This window comes from Temnothorax nylanderi, unplaced genomic scaffold, assembly GCF_030848795.1.
Source record: "Temnothorax nylanderi isolate EJ_2023f unplaced genomic scaffold, tnyl_v1.0 TNYL_tig0209_pilon, whole genome shotgun sequence".
NCBI lineage: Eukaryota > Metazoa > Arthropoda > Insecta > Hymenoptera > Formicidae > Temnothorax > Temnothorax nylanderi.
The window spans coordinates 72,357-79,685 of record NW_027249271.1 but is presented as its reverse complement, the minus strand read 5'-3'; the positions used below and the strand labels follow the sequence as shown (position 1 = coordinate 79,685).

General features: G+C 39.2%; 1 long non-coding RNA gene across 1 annotated transcript; it reads right to left on the bottom strand.

The window, feature by feature from the left end:
- Nucleotides 1–6,627: 6,627 nt before the first annotated feature.
- On the bottom strand, nucleotides 6,628–7,329 carry LOC139779088 (uncharacterized). The gene is made up of 2 exons (XR_011719803.1): nucleotides 6,917–7,329; nucleotides 6,628–6,841 (listed from the first exon to the last, which is right to left on the bottom strand). It is a non-coding gene; the product is annotated as an uncharacterized lncRNA (long non-coding RNA).

Genomic DNA, 7,329 nt, shown 5'->3' with positions numbered 1-7,329 from the left:
GGAGATAAAGATGAAGAAAAATAAATGAGGCTGAGTGCTCCAATGTCGGGGTTTATATAGGAAAGTTAAAGGGATGGAAGGGATGAATTTCGTGTGGGATGTGTCAGGTTTTCATTTGGGGGACTCCGGGTTGGAGAGATGCTTCTAATTTTTGTTTAAAGGATTTCTCGTTGGCGGGATGTTTTTACCCGAGAGGTGGATTCTTAAATTTTCACCTATCCTAGAAAGCTAGAGACGGTTGTCGATTTTTCCGACTGTTCATTGGCGAGTCTTCTCGTAAGGCCCCCACTGTCTTATTCGGGGTGCAACCCATCGCTTCCTCCAGTGACTTACTTGTTTTTCGGTTATCGCTGGTTTCTCCTTTATTAGGGTTTTTTTTTATCTCGCGGCCCTGTTTTTGTGTTGACGGACGATGCACACCTCTCAATCTTAAATGCAAGCAAAAAAAACTCCACCACGTGTATTTACGGACACGTCTCAGGCTTTGTTTCCGCTTGTCGGAAACATCGTACGTGCATTTTGAAAGCTCGCTTGATGCAATAAAGATCTTCATCAACCCATTAAGGCCCATTTGGCGCGTCGAGTCGCCAGGTTTACATTCTTTCAGTTTTAGGCCTGACAAAGCCGATGAAAATCCTGTCACGTATGCCCCGTCCGTCACTAATTCGTCATCTGGAAGGTTGCGTTTAAGCGCCTAGGTAAACAGATACTTTACCTATAAAAAAGGAAAAGGAATGTGCAAGGATCAAGGCTCACTCGTCGATCGACAACCGTCCGTGCTTAGTTTACCTTATCCTAATCTTAACGGCTATCCTGAGCGCAGAGGAATTTAAGCGAAAAAGGGAAGTCGTGGAGTTCGCAGGACGTAACAATTCTTATATTTTAGTACAAACTGAGTTGTGCGTGAAGCGCGGTCTTAAAGTATAAGAGTACAGGGATTAAGTCTTAGAATCGAGCGCGAATGCTCGGACTTGATCGTACAGTCGAATGTCGGAAAGTGTCTGTCTGGACTTGAGTAAGAGTTAGAAAAATGATTTAAGTCGAGTAACAGAGCCGAAGTCTAAACTATGTAACTAATGAAGCCGAAGCCAAAAATGATGTGTCGCTCCGCGGCGTTTTCCGCCCTTTTTATACCCGAAAATGGCCAGAATTCCCCGCGCGAGATTCTCACCACTTCCTACGCGTCTTAAGGGGGGAGGTTTTCTAGAAGTTTCTAGAACGTAGTTTAAAAAAAAGAAAATACAAGCTAAAATGCACACACAAAAAATTATATAGGCAGATATCTTGAGTAGCGTAATTTGGCACAATGTATGGCAGTGTTTCCCTAATGGTGGATTAGGTTTTATTTCCCGATCCTGGACCAGTCCACTTTTAGACTCCCACTTTTCTTGGGTGCTTGTGTTGCTTCCATGATGTGAGGTGTTGCTGTGTGGGCTTCTCGAGTCGTGGGGAGAACCTAAGTGGCTTCATCTCTTCTGACCTCTTGAAGACCTTGGACTCGGGCTTCCATCAGAGCCATTCTGGTCTGGCAAGCTTGAATGGACGCTGCAACGTCTTCTTCTTGTTTCTTCAATTTCTCCGTGTCTCCTTTTGCTTGGACCTCATTTGCTTTTGACCGTTTTCTAGAGCTTCTAATCTGGTTAGAATGTCAGCCATCATAGTCTGCTGTTGATCTCTAATGTCCCTTAGTAGGTTGATGATCTCATCTTGTTTGGTTGGTTTCTTGGGTTGTTCTATAGGTTCTTTTGGCAAATGTTGATGTCTTCTTTTCTTGGTGGGTGGTTCTATTAAAGGTATTAGTTGACTAGATCCTTCTCTTCCGTCAACTGTACCCTCCTTGTAGATGTCTCGTATTGTTCCGTGTTGTCCTTCAGGAAGGTAGTCCTCTAAATCCGTTCGATCGACCGGATCATACGCTTGATCTTGTGTTCTGGTTGAAGACGCTGTTTCGGACCTAAGCTTTCGTGATCCCATGGAGGTTGAAGAGGAGGTTGTGCTTCCTGAGTCTTTTGAGTTCATGATTTTTGGGCTTCGATTCTAAATGATGGGTTTCTAAAAAAAAAAACTTTCGTCCAAGAGGTAAGAGAGTGACGTCCCTTGTGTTATGGTCGGTTCCCCCATTACGCCACGTGCTACTCTATTCAATATCTCAGTCTTTTCGGCGGGAAACATTATGTGGTCTCTCAGTTTTTCAAGGTCTTGGTTAGTGTAAATGCCGCTTGCAGCTAAGGATCCGGGATCGTTGTAATGCCACTCGTTGATCTTCTTCACGCAAATTATCGGTGACATCTATTGTAATATATTCCATTTTTAAATCATCCACAGATTTTGGAAACTCTATAGAGTTCTCTTCTTCAATTATCCACACCATGTTGCACACGTTATATATAATGTTCCACTCGCGATAATGTTTTTTTTTTTATCACTTCATGCAAATCGGACACATGTTGCACGGCAATATTTGGTACAATGGAGTACTACGACAATCTTTGCAAAATCGACCATTTATTACGTCGTACGGTTCGGTTACATGCTTTCGAACCGCAAATATATGCTCACCAGTGTCTGGTGAAGCGATCATACACGAATCACACAGGATATATGAACCGTATATATAATAAAAATAAATGGCGCAACACTTCGTACGTCCATTTAACGCTAAAAATTCGGGACGCGACACTATTTTTTTGATAACTTCTTTACGGTTATCGTCTTCATCGCTGTTATAAGTGCTGTCCGGTGACAACGGACGATCCTCGTCGGATGAATCTACATCCATTATTGCCTCGAAATTATTGTCCATCTCCATTTTTGTTCACTGTTTTGAAAAAATGTTTTCTTTATACCGCCCACTTGACACAAAAAACTTTAGCCCCGAGTATGAACTTTTAAGAGCCACTCGCGATAATGTTTTTTTCTTATTGTGTGCAAATCGGGCATATATTACACGGAAATCGGCTCCATTATTGTAGGTGATCTGCTGTATTCTACATTTGATGTTATGCTGTACCATCCGTCGTTTAGATGGTACATCGTAGGAAGTATCTTACTGCACGAGATTTGCATTCCTGTTTTAAAAAGGATATGCGTTCGAGGCAGTGTGGTCTTGTGGTAAAGCGATATCACATAAGGGGAATTATTGTATAAGTTATATTTGGTGGTCTTTGGTGGAATCCAGTATGGGCAATAATCGTGTTGTCTACAACACATATCTGCTTGCCAATTGGATCCCAAATCATTATATCGGACTCGTAACTCCGAGGAACCGGGTTCGAGTCCACCTGATCACAGGAATTTTTATATTCCAAACTGCACCCTCCGCACGAGTGGGGCTCGTGCGGAGAAACTGGGCTATCTTTTGGAGGAGACATTAAATTTGAAATTCGTCGTCAAGCTTGGGGAGCTTGGGAGTTTTGGTAAATTCCGCCTAAGTTTGTTAATAAAAATTCCTTTGTTTCCGCATCAATAATCGGCGTTCGGTTTATAAATTTGTTATAAAGAAACATACCTAAACTCTTGTTTAACCACATGTGATTATAATTATACTGGTGACCAAATAATATTCGGCACGCACGTTTGCAGTGTGCTGAGCGAACAATTTAATTTGATATAATTTATCTGCGCCAATTAAATTAGGCGATATGAATATCAAGTTTGGATGATCTATTAAATACTTTGATGAGATGTTGCGTGGAAGCACGCATATATTTGCTCATCTAGGATTTTAAGTATAATAAGGCGTTAAGTATAATAAGTATATCGAGGCGTTAAGAAGTATGTTTCGTTTTCCTTTGATACTGGTAATTGTTGATAACATTCTTGAGTTTGGCGTATCTTTACTTCCACCGGGGTACATGTAGTTATGTGTACTACTTCTTCAGAAATTATGGCCTTCTTCGGAGATGACATGTCATCGCGAGTGTTCGCTCGTGTCGATCGTGTCCTCGCGATTCGCGGCCGAAAGCGTTCTATTGTGATTCACCTGAAAACACGTGGAACATCCGTGCCAAAGGCAACCGTGAAACTGTAGAACGTAACGTCGCGTCTCGTTTATCTGTAATGTAATTAGACTGTATATTGTATGTAGTTATAGCTGGATCTCGACTGGAATAAACTGTTTGATAATCACTGTTTGGTAAAAACCGAATAAAGAAACAATGTCCTAATTATATGATTGTCGAGATCTTGAGTGTTACTTTTGGTTAGCCCAAGTACAGGGCTAAGCCAGTTAAGTACACAACACGATTAGAATGTTTTATAATATATATTATCAGTCTTTTTTAGATTATAATCAGTCTTATAACGGAGGTACAGGTAAAGGTAAAAGTAAAGACTGTCCCTATCTACTATATTCGGTTTCTTAATGTAATGTGTTGACACTATATATGTGAAACAAACAATGAATTTGGTTAGGCTACTGAACGCCCTAGCCTACTGAATAAATTTGTAGCTAATAAATTTTTTTATTCATTTAAATGAACGCATATACACTTATTTATATTCTTATCGAGTACGTCGTCGTCATTAGTCGGTGTCTCGTAATATCCGTCAATGCGCGTCCTCGCCGAACAAAGAACCGAATAATAGGTTATCTGCCGGAATGGCCGTCTTTTTGGCCAGGATATTAAAGGACGGTTTGATTAACGCCCTCCTATATGAGGAGAGGCGGTAGAAATGATCTGCTAAAATCTTAGCTCCGTCGTTAACTTTTGCGACGGCCAGCCGAGCTTCAGAGTTCAGAGAACTCTGTTGCGTGTCTGGTTTGAGAAATTCCGAAATAGCCTCTCCAATGGCAAACAAAGCAGCGCCTACCTGGTCTTGGTTTGCGCAACCATATTCGTCCCTCTTTACGATAGCATTGTTTTTTAGGGCTGATTTGCATTCAGGATTCAGCCTGGGAGCTCTGAGAAAAGTCGCTTCTTTCGACGGACAGTATTTCTTAAGTAGTGCCTCCCGCTGTTCCGGGGGAAAGCCCTTCTGAGATAGATCACGCCATCTCTGAATGACAAGGTCATTCCCGGTAAAAAAATGTTTACCGGGTAAAACAAAAACTATTACATAAATACACGTAGCACAAAACACTTACACCGTCGCACGGATATGTAATTTTCAGATCCATTTTGGTACTTTCATGGTCTACAAATTTATGACACCATGAAGAAGACAGTCATAGCAGTTCAAATTTAGAGTAGAAGTGTACATGATGCACCTGACATTAGAATTTACTTATAAATTCTAGCAGCTGGACATCGGCGCTCGCTTATGTACTGCGATGACATATTTGCTTAGAAAAATTAAAACAGCCACGACTCTCAGTTTTTGCTGATAAAGAGTGTGGTAACTATAAAATTCATTTTCAAGAAACCTCAGGTTGAATGACGAAAAAGGGAGGTTTCAATTAAACGGGTTCAAATTAAACGGATTAGATTGCAGATCAAGCTATTATTTCAAATCAAGATTCTCTTTCCCTCCTCCACACAAAAACGTCAACAACTAGAAAACCAACCTGTAGCGGAAAATATTGAGATATTACCTTAATATAAACCGATTCCTGTCCAATTTAAAGTCCAATTTAAAGGAACGTGTGGATTGAAGTAAAATAGATGAAAGTGGAAGTTACAAAAAATGTTTATTTCTACAAATTCTTCATAGGAAAAAATACAATTTATAGTTGCTTATAAAATAAAGCTGTAGATAAATTGTTCTAACAATAATGTTATAAAATTTACAATCCGCGATTCGACAAAATTATACGGTGGATTTCGGTAAAGCGCAGCAAAATAAGTTCTAAAAATACTATATTAAAATACATATCGAGGAAAGTTAAATCGGTTATTTGCATACGTACATTATGCTCGATGTCGTTGTAATTTCCTCTGAAAATTAATTTCACAATATCTACATCTATATAACTTTTAGGGAGATTTAACTCTATTTCTTTAATAAGTTAACGCACACAATCGTTAACATTATTAGCCACTGATTTTAAATGTGATAAATGCGCATCGATGCATTTCGCAGTATTTTTCAGTCCGAGAAATGTAGGCTTCTGCATCACAATTGCCACTGAATATGTTTTTTGTTTCTTCGCTGGTGAATAATTCTTCTCGTCTGTTTGATAACCCGACCTGGTGGAAGTATTCTCCTCGTTTTCCATGTACGCCATCAATACAGATCTTGCTCCGTAGGCTGAGGTAAAATTGACGGAGATATTGTTAATGGAGATAGAATTCGGCTTCAATTTGGTTTCCCCATTTAAATATTCGTTCACGAGTCCCATGTTCTCTTAAAACTGCTGCCACGATTTCTCGTCGAAATAAACGCCGTCAGCATAGTTGCCGGTTAATTTGACCATCGACACGAAAACTCCCTCGTTTGTTGCATGCAAACCCACATGAATTCTCTCCGGACAAAAATATCGGTTCGGTTCCGGTTTCGGTCCATTAAAATACTTAATAAAGGTTTCGGTTTCTGTTTCGGTTTTTTAGCTAACAAAAGTATCGGTATTGTGCAAATTACAGTTTTTTCGGTTCCGGTTTATTAAAATTTTCTTATTTTAATTTTTATTAAATTAAATTGTTTACATATGCATACTGAGTGCGTGGATTTATAGGTTGTAAATCTTAATTTTTGATACATATGTTTTTATTTCACATTACATACACATGTTTTTTATTTTAATTTATACGGATTGTATAAAATATGTATCATAATTAATAATATATTATAATAAATGATGATCTTTCGACGTAGATGTCATTTCTTCATTGTTTTTTATGTTTTTATCTTCTGGTCTTAATTTTTTTTAAGATATAATGACATTTACATCTTGCTTCTGAAACTGTAGAAAAATAAAGTAGATAAATAATTTATGGAAAAAATAAATTTTGAAAAATTTATGCAAAGTAATACTTACGTTTTGCGTTGATTCGATGAAACTTCACGAGGTTTCATATTGCAATGTCCTATTTCGTGCAAATAGGACATATATTGCATGGAAATATCGTGTAAAGTGGCTCTCTGCAATTCCTACAGAAACGACCGCTTAACTTGTTGTGCGGGCCGGTTTTATGTTTTCGCACGGCGTACAGTTGTGGATCATCATTATCGTCAATCGATGAAATGCACGACATACATCTGACGTATGATCTACCACTCGTATAATAGAAGTGTATCATGCAACACCTCGTGCGTCCGTTTAAGGCTAATATTTCCGGACGATATACAGTACGATACTCAAGCTCTCTGTGTTCGTCGTTACGTTACAAAATACGGTTACAGTACGGTTTTCGGTTTCGGTTTCGGTCCGGTCCGGGTCCCTAGTAGGAA